The sequence below is a fragment of the Penaeus chinensis genome, chromosome 32 (assembly GCF_019202785.1).
Source record: "Penaeus chinensis breed Huanghai No. 1 chromosome 32, ASM1920278v2, whole genome shotgun sequence".
NCBI lineage: Eukaryota > Metazoa > Arthropoda > Malacostraca > Decapoda > Penaeidae > Penaeus > Penaeus chinensis.
In genome coordinates, this window is record NC_061850.1 from 14,376,707 (window position 1) to 14,390,729 (window position 14,023).

The following is a 14,023-nucleotide window of genomic DNA, read 5'->3' on the forward strand; positions in this document are numbered from 1 at the left end:
ATAATACATATATATATATATATATATATATATATATATATATATATATATATATATTAATTTAAATGCTTATAACATATCCACATACATAAACATGTGTGCGCGTGCGCGCACACATACACACACAAAGGTGCCCATGTATTGATACGCATATATAAATACACACAGACAATCTAAGGCACAATGACCTACAGAAAAAGGCACACATACATAGGCACACGCGTAAGAGTGCAGACACACTCATTCTTTCTCTCTCTCTCTCTCTCTCTCTCTCTCTCTCTCTCTCTCTCTCTCTCTCTCTCTCTCTCTCTCTCTCTCTCTCACATATACACACACTTGCACATAAACACACTCAAAGGTTCACATACATACTAACACAGACACACACATTATTGCACATACTACAAGTTGCACATACATACACACACGCATGTGCGCACAGCCACACGCACACATACAGACGTACACATTCACATACACATATATACACACAAGCGTACGCTCGTAGATACATCCCCCCCCCCCCCTCCAACACACACCTCTTAAGACGGGATAGCTTTGCACTTGTACTTAAAATGGCGATGAATCCTAATATGGTCATCATAAAGTCATTATTCAGTGTTATGCCCAAAGCCCCTTGTTCTATATGTTCCCTTTCATCTTGCTGTCCTTTTCCCACACCTCCTACCGCACGGCAATCCTTTCCCGCATCCATGTCCGGATGTCCGACACATGACATTTGCTGCAGGGTTGCCGCGCCTCGTCCTGGGCTCCTTCGTCGTTCACCGCGGCAACGTGGGAGCTCGGTCTTAAATGAAACCAAATGCGTCCAAAGGTGCTCTCAGGCCAGTTGCGCTCAAAGGCGTTTCTTAAATGCTTCGTGCGATTAGACTTTCATCTATAACATAAGCAAATGATGGGTGTGTATATATATAAATATATATATATATATATATATATATGTATATATATATATATGTGTGTGTGTGTGTGTGCGTGTGTGTGTGTGTGTGTGTGTGTGTATGTGCGGTATATATATATATATATATATATATATATATATATATATATATATATATATATATATATGTATATATGTATGTGGGTGTGTATATATATATATATATATATATATATATATATGCGTATCTATAAACACACACACACACACACACACACACACACACACACACACACACACATATATATATATATATATATATATATATATATATATATATATATATATATATACATATATATATATATATATATATATATATATATATATATGTATTTCTTCTGTTTCCATCTTGGCCTTGGTAAAATGATTTCAATAAGTTCTCAAGGATTAAGCTGGAGAATTTCCTCGCTGTCTCCCTCGATGCCTGGCCCGCACTGTGAAGGACTTCCTTTCCAGTTCCGCGGAGAGAGCGCACTCGAACCCTGGCTCCCATGCACTGTCGATGTGCCACAGACAGTGCTACACATGAGGTTCACTATCTTTCGCAAATCAGTTTCATAAAAGTTCAAAGGAATAAGCTAAAAAGAATATATATCTTTTTAAAGGCTAAGTAAAATCATATAAAACTGTATATATATACACATACATATACAGTATATATATGCATATTTATATATATATATATATATATATATGTATATATATATATATATATATATATATATATATATGTGCATACATTTATATACATATATATACATATATATGTGTGTGTGTATGTGTATATATATATATATATATATATATATATATATATATATATATATACATATACACATATATATATGCATACATTTATATATATATATATATATATATATATATATATACATATATATATGTATACAGTTTTATATATGTTTACATACATACATACTTACATATACATATGTATATGAATAGATATATATATATATATATATATATATATATATATATATATATATATACGCACATGTGTGTATGTCATATATAAATGTATAAATATATGAATATATATATATAATTAAAAATAATGAAATATAATACGATTAAATTATGAATAGAATTGAAAGTTATATGATATACTACATTCTAAAAAGCAAACATAGAACAAAAAAGGCTCTAAGTAGCCAGCAAAGGCAGAGTAGAAGACACTTGCTTGTGAAGTGGACATAAATAAATGAAATAGGTAGTATGTACAGCTGTCTTCCACGGTCTTCTCTTTATCTTCCTCATCTTCTTCCTCCTCCTCCTTGTCTCTTCTTCCTGTCCTTCCTTTTCCTCATCCTCCTTCCCTTCTCTTTCCTCCTCTTCCCTCCTACCCTTTCCTTCTTCTCCTTCCTTTATGTTTCTTCCTCCTCCACCCTTCCTTTCTTTTATCCCTCCTCCTCCTTCACTTCTTTTTCCTCCTCCTTCCCTTTTTTTTCTCCTCACTTCCCCCCCCCCCCCTTTCCTTCTGTCCTCCTCCTCCTTCCTTTCTTTTCCCTCCAACTGCTTCCCTCTTCTTCTTCCTCCTCATTCCCTTCCCTTTATCTTTCCTCTTCCCCCCTCCCTTTCCTTTCTTCGCCCTTCTCTTCTCTTTCCTTCTCTTCCTCCTTCCACTCCTTTTCCATTTCCTCCCCCTCCCCCCCCCCCCCTTTCTGCTCCCTTTTCTTTTCCTTCTTCTCCTTCTTCCGCTCTCTTCTCTCCTTCTCCTCCTTCCCTTCCCTTCCCTCCTCCTCCTTTCCTCTCCCCCCTTCCTTGTTCTCCTTGGTTTCGTATGTTTTCCTTTCTTGCTGTTTTGCAAACATAGCGAATGACGCAAGAATTCCCGGGGAGGGAGGGGGTTAGGTGAGGGGGTCAGATCAGCTTGTGCAGAGGGGAGGGGGTGCAAAGGCAAGGCTTATAACCCCCAGCGAGACCTCATGTGGATCAGTCTCTCCTGAAGGTACAGTGAAGCGAAGACCTATTGGAGATTTTCTGCGCGCTGTCCCCTCGTAGACCGAGACCGACAGGCCGAAAACAGGAGCGTCCCACACCGAACTGTAAGTCCTGTGATGCTGTAGGACGAAGGGGACCGTTTCCTATAGTTGGTCTTGTATTGTTGATGATGGCAGTTCCTGATAACTATCAATCAGTATTTTTGATTTTGTTAAAGATTGTGCTGGATATTCTAATTTAGAAAATAAAGTTGAGCTCCCGTTCGATGAATCCACAATCACAGAACCTCTATGCCCTAAGAAACATTGACGAAGCCACTGATTTGCTAATATACAACTGCGGGTTCGAGAAGATTAGTAGCGGTGTGAATTGGTTTACGGTGAACTGAAAATGTATACGAGCTATTTACCAACTCATGCCGCTACTAACCTTCATTTTTCTCGATCCTCCCCCCCCCCCCCCCCCCCGTTGTATATCAGCAAATCATAAACACAATTCTTAATAACCTTTGAAGAATTGTAAGTTTATTGTGAAATGCTAATTATAAGAAGTAACAGAAGCTCTGATACATACGCGTAATTGCATCTATTGTGTATGTGTGCATGTGCGTGTGTAAAGGGGGAAAACAAACAAACAGCACAAATCACATTTTTTTTATTGATAACACATTTTTTAACTATTGACCTGTGTAGATATTTAATTAACATCAACCTTGAAATATATATTCAGTTTATAGTAAAAAGTTAGTTATTTAACGATCTTTCCGAAACTGGCCTAATTATGAAAAGTCATATAAACGTCTACATGTTCTGATTTTTATGCGTAAATTGTGTTCTCACTCGACATATGTCAACATATGACAACCAAAAGATCTCACCGGGGAAGGAACGGCAGTGCTCGACCGCATATCCTCCTCCCCACAGCATTCTCACACCAAAGACATATGTACTTATCTCCTCCCACCCTCCACATACTATAACATGCTAAGACATGTTATAGTATATGATGATAGTTCGCCCGCGAAGGGAAGTAATTTCTGTCGAGTTATTCTTGCGAGGACTGCCCTTTTGTTATATTATGCATTCGTAAACATTTTAAAAACATCAAGTATAGTCTTTGCGATTCAGATTTTTTTACATAACTATGTAGAGTGAGAAATGGACTTTCCCCAATGCATATGTTTGTGTCTTATATTTGCGTCGTGCGACCATTTTGAATCTCGGTGAGGGTTAATATGATTTTCCTTTTTTACTTGGTTACATCTCAAGTCACTGTCATTGCCTCAAAACAAGATCGACTTAGTTAGAATCATCTACTGCGTCGAATGCCTTGTAGAATTAAATGTTAAAGTATTTAAAACGTTCAAAATCAGAATAAGTTCATTATTTTCAGTAATTGCGCATATAATTCAGAATAAGTCAATTAGAATAATACATCAAATCTGACAAATACACATCAATAAACTTTTTAAAAATTGTCGATGTGTATTAGGATATATACACATAATAAGCACGTGCAAGAGAGAGAGAGAGAGAGAGAGAGAGAGAGAGAGAGAGAGAGAGAGAGAGAGAGAGAGAGAGAGAGAGAGAGAGAGAGAGAGAGAGAGAGAGAGAGAGAGAGAGAGAGAGAGAGAGAGAGAGAGAGAGAGAGAGAGAGAGAGAGAGAGAGAGAGAGAGAGAGAGAGAGAAAGAGAGAGACAGAGAGAGACAGAGACAGAGAGAGAGAGAGAGAGAGAGAGAGAGAGAGAGAGAGAGAGAGAGAGAGAGAGAGAGGGAGGAGAGAGGGACAGCAGGACATTGGCTTTCAGTAAGGCTTTCTACAGAATATTTTCTCGTAACGGATCATTTTAACATTTCTGTATGAGACTTTTGATATAGACTTATTGAACCCAGTCAAAGTGCATTGTATTTCACCATAGAATTACGTAACGGGAATGTAAAAAAAAAAAAATCCAGGTTGTGCAGATGATGAACTATTAACCCAACAAACATTACTCAAGTTTAAGTCGCACAATCTTAAACAAATGTTGAAGTATGATGACATAAATATTGGACGATAATTATGAGGAATTGTCACGTTTCGATTTTTGTGAATCAGTATGCTTTTGTTTTTAGTTACGTCGATTTGAAAACACCCAGTATAAAAATCAACATAGGAGTTCTAACCGCAGAAGTGGAAGATAAACAAACACACGCGCACGCACACACACAGACGCACGTCAACACTCACGCACACGTCGATTTTGATTTTTTTTTTTTTTTTTTTTTTTTTACCTCTCCATACTATCAATTTTAAAGTAGAAAGGGAAGATTTGGGTAAATAACCTTTTGTCGACGTTCTCTTACACGATGTAAATTGCTCGTTTAAATTTTCAGTTCTCCGTAAGCCAACTCACACCACTTCATATGATTATAATTTGTTTTATTTAATTTGTCTCTTTTTAAAATTCTTTCTCCTTATATTTCCTCCTCCAAGAATATGCATCTTACAGTAATCCTTCATTTGAAATGCAACCAATTTTCCATTCAGTTCTCACTAACAGGTTAGCTTTAGGTTAGCCTAACTCGTTCCAATTCCAAATTGTGAAATATCTAATAAGAAAATAAATAAATAAATAAATAAATAGATAAATTAATAAATAATAAGTCAGCAGGGGCACGGGGGTGAAGTGAGAGGAGAGGAGTGAGAGTGAGAGGAGGCCAGCCAGAATGTGCCAGAGTGCAACCAGGTTTGGTGGTAAGCCGATTTTGGTATCAATGGATTCCTCTCACCCTCGAGTGCACATACATGTCAGAGTTATGACGCGAAGCCCCCCCCCCCCCAAAAAAAAAAAAAAAAAAAAAAAAAACGCACTCTTGGCCCTGATAGCAGGGGAGGGCGAGGAAATTGCAGGGTAAAATATGAACAATATGTACAGAATCAGTCACTAAATTGTCTAGTGCAGGGGCTGTGCCCCTTGCGGGTCGCAAGGGGCCGCCCCCAGCCCCCGCCCAGGAAAACAAAGAATCTTCCACGTAGTCACGCCGGACAGACTCGGGCGACCCATATGTCGGTCGTGCACTCTGCCGTGAATACATGGAGGATTCTCTGTTTTCCTAGGCAGGGGTTGGGGGGCTGCAGGGGTTAGTGGGTGGCAGTCCCTCAGGAGGGGGGTCGCAGGGGGCACAGCCTCCTGCACTAGGTAATGTAGCGACTGATACTGTGTATTTTATTCAAATTTTACCCCGCAATTTCCCCTGTGCTTTATATGACCTCCCTTGCTATCGGGGCCAAGAATGTGGGGTTTTGGGGGGGTTCCGTGGCACAGTTTCGATATATTTGGATAACAGAGAGCAAGAGGAATCCATCGATACCAAAATCGTCGCGATCGGTAATGGGACACTATTCCAGAAACTTACCATTCTTGTGTTTAGGGAGATCATTCGTGCATACATGGTCGATTAGTGATACTGATGAAGGCGTAACACTCGTAGGTTTCAAGACTATAAGAAAAATTAATGGCCGGACATTAAAAAAATAAATCACTGTATTACCTGACATGTTGAAGTCTCTCATTATACAAGGATACCCTTTTTATCACCTCGCTATTACTTTAATAATGGTCGATAATGTGTTCAAGAAACCATTGCCTTTAGGAGGTCCATATACCGTGCCAATTGTAAATATGTGAGCTACATTAAAAATATACAATTTTTTTGCAAAGTTTCCCATTTTCAAATGGGTATCGCAGGTCACATCACCGAGGTGTACAAGTAGATTATTTTGTGAATTATTATCATTATTTGCACAACTTTCATATGATGTAAGTGAATCACTTTATATATCAAGTAATTCAGCATTATCTAACTCTGAAAACGGTAAAATATTCGTCATGTATCACTAAGCCCCCCCCCCCTCCCCCCACACACACACAGGCACACAAACACACACACACACACACACACACACACACACACACACACACACACACACACACACACACACACACACACACACACAGTGACATGTACAAATATACACATACATATAAACTCACACAAACACATACATACATAAATGCATGCATACACTGGTATGTATATACACACGCACACACTTATGCGCCACTGCCCTTGTAATCTTTTCTACTTTCGTATATCTTAGGTTTGTGTGTTGGTATGTTTGTCTTTTCGTTTTGCAGGATGCTGTGTGCAGGATGCTGTGTGCCAGCGCAAGCGATTTTATAAGGAAAAGTTAATTGAAATTTTGGAAGAGGAGGAAGAGGCCATTGAACGGTCGTGTCTTTTGACGAACGGAGGGATTTCAACAAGGATCAGATAAACTCGATGAATCAGGTAAGATTGCATACACACACACAAACATACACACACACACTCACAAACACACACACAAACACACACACAAAACACACACACAAACACACCCACACAAACACACCCACACAAACACACACACAAACACATACACACACACTCAAAAACACACGGGCAAACACACATCCCAACGCATTCACATACACACAAATGCATGTTTAAATTATGTGAAATTAACCAGTGGATATATTTGCTATATAAAGACTTGTGTGATTATTTTATGGCAGTGTGCGTTTGTGTCTGTGTCTTTTTCTGTGAATTCATGTGTGTATTTGTGTCTGTATCTGTGCATGTCTTTATATTCATACTTGTGTCTATTTCTTTCTGTGTATTTTTGTATGTGTATTCCTGCACATCTGTATTTGCGTGTGTGCTTTCGGTTTGTGTGTGTGTACTTTTGTTTTTCTGTCTATGTATTTTTGTCTGTATTTCTGTAACTTTGTATTTGTGGCCGTTCTTCTGTAACTGTAAATTTATGTGCATGTGTTTATTGTTTTAGCGCTTTCTGCATTTTTTTCTGTGTATTTCTGCTACTGTACATTCCTTCGTCTGTGTATTTGTGTCTTTGCATTTCCGCACGTGTTTTTTGTCTGTACATTTCCGTATCCCTGCTTTGAGTTTTGTGTATCTGTATTTGTGTCTGTGTATTTCTGCATTTGCGGTTTCTGTCTGTGCATGTATGCCTGCACATATATATATATATATATATATATATATATATATATATATATATATATGTGTGTGTGTGTGTGTGTGTGTGTGTGTGTGTGTGTGTGTGTGTGTGTGTGTTATTATCCATCTGTGTAATTGTATCTCTGAATCTAGAACCTTTATCTTTCTATTTTTCAGGCCCTGGAGGCTATGTTGGTTCGTGGAACCGCAGAGCTAGTAGTACAGGGCAACGATCAATACGTTCAATTGGTCGACAAGGATGTGTCCATCAACGTCAGAAGAAAGAAGAAGGACAAAGCACACAGGGGAAAGAAGAAACACCGATATAAGAGACTCAAAGACGGCCGCGATTCCTACTGGTAATTTGTGCATATGTATTAAATATACACACTTACATAAATACACACACACAAACCTATATATACATTCATACATATATATATTTTTTTTTCAGAAGTAAGGAAGGACAGATAAATATAAATGTAAATGTGTGTGTATTTATATATATATATATATATATATATATATATATATATATATATATATATATATATATATATATTTATGTGTGTGTGTGTGTGTGTGTGTGTGTGTACATATATATACATATGTGTGTGTGTGTGTGTGTCTGTGTGTATAAACATATAAAATATGAATATAATATATAAGCATATAAAAATATGAATATATATATAAGTATATGAAAATATGAATATATGTATACACACATACACATACTTATATATATATATATATATATATATACTTCTTTTTCGTGATTACCAAAACTTCTTTTTGTTTACCTGATGTTTATTTTTTTTTACTATTGTTTTTTGTTAGTAATATAGGCTTCCTATCAATCTTCCATCTCTTCCATCTACTCCTGTTCTAACAAGTGTATCTATCAGTCCTTTGAGTGTTTTTCCGTAGTCGACAAAACGAATTTAAGGGGGGGGGGGGGCAACTGAGGGCAGTTGCACCCTCCCCCTCGCTGCTCTGTAACTGGTCTGGCGCCCCCTGTTGGAAGTGCTGCGCCCCTTTTCTGTGAAATGACATTTGATATACTGACGGATGAAATTCATGGGCTTCATCGTTCTCGGATCAATCAAAAACATGTAATCGGCAATTATCATTCTCACCGTCAAATCCTTATAAAACAAATCATTATAAAACATAGAATGACAATCTTTCTCTGTCGAGGTAGTGGCAGGGTATAAAAAGTAGCATGGCTAAATCTTTCCATAAACAATTTTCAAACCACTCAAAGTGAGCATGACCTACGGTGTAAACTAAATTGATTTCTTACAGCAACATAATGATGGTACAATATCAATCAATTACCGAAGGTTTATAAGCGCCCCCCTTTATCAACTGCCCCCCCCCCCCCTTCAGAATAGTTCTGGATCCTGCCTCTGAATATACACACAGACTCACACACACACACACATACACACACACACACACACACACACACACACACATATGTATGTATGTGTGTGTATGTGTGTGTGAATGATGATTATTACTGCCAGTAGCCCATTTGCAAAATTAATATACTCTCAGTATTAGAAATATATTCTTATAACAAAAATGGCAAAAATACCTCTGCCAAATCCATATTATTCTAATTTTATGTCTTATTCTTTTGGTAATAACTCTTGAGATTATTTTGACAGGTGGTTCATGACACTTAAGCAATCCAACAAGTGATACCGATCATAATCCAGCAACAGTGAAACCACAATTAAGACACGTAGAAAAAACACAGAAAGAAACAAAAATATGTTTGAATATTAATTTCTAGTTTTTTTTTCAGAAACAAGGAAGGACATTTTAAAGTAAAGCAAGTTCACAGCCAGGCAGACCCTGAACCAGGCTCCTCAATATGTTTTGGTAAGAATAAGTTTTTGTTTTTACTTAAAAATATGAATATACCCACAGACAAACAGACATATAGACTCATGCACACGCGCACACACACACACACACACACACACACACACACACACACACACACACACACACACACACACACACACACACAAAACACAGACACACACACACACACACACACACACACATATTGTATTCAGCTAAATCATTATCAATTCCTATTTTTGATTTTTAACTTAGAAAAAGTACAGAATAGATGAGTTTACCTTCATATAGTTTTCTAATAAATACGCCAGTAACGCATTTGCAAAATTAATATGCTCTCAGCATTAGAAATGTCTTCTTATAACAAAAATGGCAAAAATACCTGTGCTAAATACATACTGTTCTAATTTTATGGCCTTGGGATTATTTTGTCAGATGGTTCATGATCCAACAAGTGATACCGATCATAATCCAGCAACAGTGAACCACAATTAGGCAGGGACATTCTGCCCCCAGGGAGTTCTGCGTCCCTGCCCCTTGATAGCAGCTGGGGTCGGGCTGGCAACCCGGTCCCGTAAAACCCTCCCCAGCAGGCAAACCGAGGAAAGAGAGAGGGGTGTCGGAGCCATCCCGAAGAAGGTGACTCTTCGAGTTTCTTATTTCGCTGTGTTTCCTTTTCCCCCTGTGTGTCTTGTCCTTCTTCTTTTTCCCCTGTGTGTCCTGTCCTTCTTCTTTTTCCCCTGTGTGTCTTCTCCTTCTTCTTTCTTCTGACGTTGATGGACACATCCTTGTCGACCAATTGAACGTATTGATCGTTGCCCTGTACTACTAGCTCTGCGGTTCCACGAACCAACATAGCCTCCAGGGCCTGAAAAATAGAAAGATAAAGGTTCTAGATACAAATACACAGATATATATATGCAAATACAGAAATACACAGAAGCAAATACAGATACACAAAACACAAAACACAGATACGGAAATGCACAGACAGTTTGTTTGCAGTTTCCACGCAATCTTACCTGATTCATCGAGTTTATCTGATCCTTGTTGAAATCCCTCCGTTCGGCAGCCATTGTCAAAAGACACGACCGTTCAATGCCCTCTTCCTCCTCTTCCAAAATTTCAATTAATTTTTCTTTGTAAAACCGTTTCTGCTGGCACACAGCATCCTGCAAAACGAAAAGACAAACATACCAACACACAAACCTAAGATATACGAAAGTAGAAAATATTACAAGGGCAGTGGCGCATAAGTGTGTGCGTGTGTATATACATACCAGTGTATGCATGCATTTATGTATGTATACATGTATTTATGTATGTATGTGTTTGTGTGAGTTTATATGTATGTGTGTATTTGTATGTACTTGTCACTATTTATTATCTTTTCTTTAACACCTTCACATAAATCAACATGTACATTAATTAAAGAAACTTATTTTCTGAGATTTTCTTTTAAATCATCTTCAAACATGTCAATTTTGGACTTACACTGTTTTTCATAATCAAAAATCAAATCTACTAGTTTTATCATTAGCTTTAGCTTCTATAAAAAATACTGTTGGTTACTGAAAACCCTGGAGAATTATCAACAATATTGCATTTGCATTTGTCACATGAATGAATGTTCGTAAGTCTGTGGCATAGATATCCTGTAACATAAGTAACTGTAGTTTTTTTTTTTTTTTTTTGTAGGTCTTGGTTTGTTTGAGAGGTATTTATTATTTTGTTGTGATTTTCTGTAAAAGGATTGGAGGATGAAAAATACCGGGCCATGTTTGAAAGTTCATTTTCTGATGTAAATGGATTCAATGTGGGAAAACATGTGCCCAGAAAGCTCCTCGTGACTAGCAACTGGCTGATCAATTTCTCAGTTATTTGAGCCATGTTTTCAGCAAGCATTTGTTGAATCTCCGGTGGATCCTTATCTGGACTGATGGTCTCTTTAGTACCAGCTGAATTAAATATTGTTTTAAATGATTTGCTTTTGTATTACATAAGTTTAGTTATGCTAGCATTGGTGTCTCATCATCAGCACAGTTCCCATTTTCAGTTTGCTGAATTAAGTGATCAGTCGTAACATTTTTGACAGCTGCTACAAAACCTTTTGCATCCAGGAGAACCATTATTACCACTAATGTTACGTATGCAGCCAAAAAAATTCTCTAAATAATCTTGGTTTAACTTTCTTGTTAACAAATAGATACCTTAAAATGTGTCTCTAGATCATGCCAAAGGAATTTCAATGACTCTAAATTTTGAATCCAATCTGCTACACTTGGTATGTGACGTTTGTTGCATTCCATGATTTCAACCAATTACTCGTGTCATTAATCTGCTGTAAGTTAAAATGTTTTGATATGACACATTTTGAGGTTCTATAATGATTTTTTGAGAGCTATTAAAACGATCAAAGAGTTCATCCATCTTTAAAATGAACTGTGCTGTAGCAGTGGCTTCAATTGGCAGAACTCCAAGTGAAGCATGGCTATGGATGGCTGCTGCTACATTTCTACTAAATATTTGAGTGGCAAGCTTAATCCTCATTTTCTTAAAACCACTACAACTGATATGTGAAGCTGTGATTTCCGGAGCTAACCTGATAGCCATTTCTTTATCAATAGAATAAAATCTGTTAAATATTTCCATCTATTTTTTTCTTCCCCTATATGTTTGTCATACCTTAATAAATTATTTCTTATACTATTTAAGAGATGGGGTGGGGCATAAAAAAAAATACTTGCTCTTCACTACGTGTTATGTATGGCTTAGCTGGTGAAATCCCCGTTTTTTTAATGCACAATGGGTCTTGATCACAAGTGACAACTTAGGATGTAATCCAGTTTCTTTAAGCTGGTCAATGCAATGCAATCCAGTAACATGCTTTTAATATTATCTGCTGGTATTGATTGATCAAAAAGAACATACCCTAAAGTCTGTTTCCACTTAAAGCATAATCCCTTAGCCTTAAAAAACATAGCAAAGTGTGCAGGCTTGGATGCACGACCATATTTTCCCAGATCTTCACATCCTTCAACTCTGTCAGTCACAGAGCAATAGTATAAATCTGATTTTAATGATACCGCATCAAAAACTACGCCACAAAGTTTTTCCTGTACTGTCATATGTTTTGCTTTCTCCTCCAGTAATTTAAACAAAGAGTCATTCCACACAACTCTAAAAGACCTATTTTGTAACCAGATCCTCAGCATCCAAGGAGTTGGTAGTGCAAAACATTTAGAGAGAAACCTATATGCTCGAGGACTCTTGAAATATAATTCAAGACTAAAACACCTCATGTTTAAGGGATATCTTCTTACCCTTGTTCAAATACCAGAAAGCTTGATTTGAGTTTTTTTTTTAAATCTAGTGAAGCACGGCTCAAATACTGGGAATCATTTTTTATAACGTTACCTGGCAAAGTACAACGTTAGCAATTATTGTATTTAGCCTTTTTTAAATTACTATATTGCTTTAGATGGAGAGTGGAGATGGAGAGTGAGTTACATTGGCTTGAGCTGAAAACATGCAAATACCGTTTAATTTCTATTTTGTGTTCCCATTCCAAGTGCTTAGAAAATAAAATATAAAGAAAAAAATAGCTCTGAGATTTCTTTTTCATCAAATAGTTTTCATTACGTAAGAAACAAAACACATTACATTCAATCTATTTTAAAACTTTAAGCAGTTCACATCCCTTCTGCGGCGAATTCCCTACAGCACTAGTGAGAGAAACTAAAGTATTGCCAGATTTTCTTGGTTGTCTGTACTTGGCTGCACACAATCATCTTGTGATGCCAGTGGTGCTTTATGGAATACACATTTTATATATCATAAGCTGACAACAGAGTATCTAGATATTTAACATTAAAGGCTACTTTACAAATTAATGTATTTGCTCAGTGACTTAATATTATAAAACAAATTGAAATAGTGAAAAAATGTAAGGTAAGTAATCCGCAAACACTTAAGTAGTATTTAAAGTGTCCAGTTATACATAATCAATTTTATCTATTTATATAAACATCAATCATTAAATCAATCATTAAAACAATGTACATACCATCACTGATGTACAGTGCATTTACATTAGACATGACACTAAACATATATTTTGCAGGTGGTAGTGGGAAATTTTCATCAATGCTAGGAAGAGGTACTGAAATACTGT

The 14,023-nt window shown here is 36.9% G+C and overlaps 1 long non-coding RNA gene across 2 annotated transcripts; it reads left to right on the top strand.

Annotated features, from left to right (window-relative positions):
• Nucleotides 1–2,938: 2,938 nt before the first annotated feature.
• On the top strand, nucleotides 2,939–12,481 carry LOC125042701. Of its 2 annotated transcripts, none has more exons than XR_007116372.1 (5): nucleotides 2,939–3,030; nucleotides 7,107–7,260; nucleotides 8,149–8,330; nucleotides 9,788–9,864; nucleotides 10,285–12,481. It is a non-coding gene; the product is annotated as an uncharacterized LOC125042701 (long non-coding RNA). The 2 variants fall into 2 exon arrangements; XR_007116371.1 differs by having other exon boundaries at nucleotides 8,183–8,330.
• The last annotated feature ends 1,542 nt before the right edge of the window (nucleotides 12,482–14,023 follow it).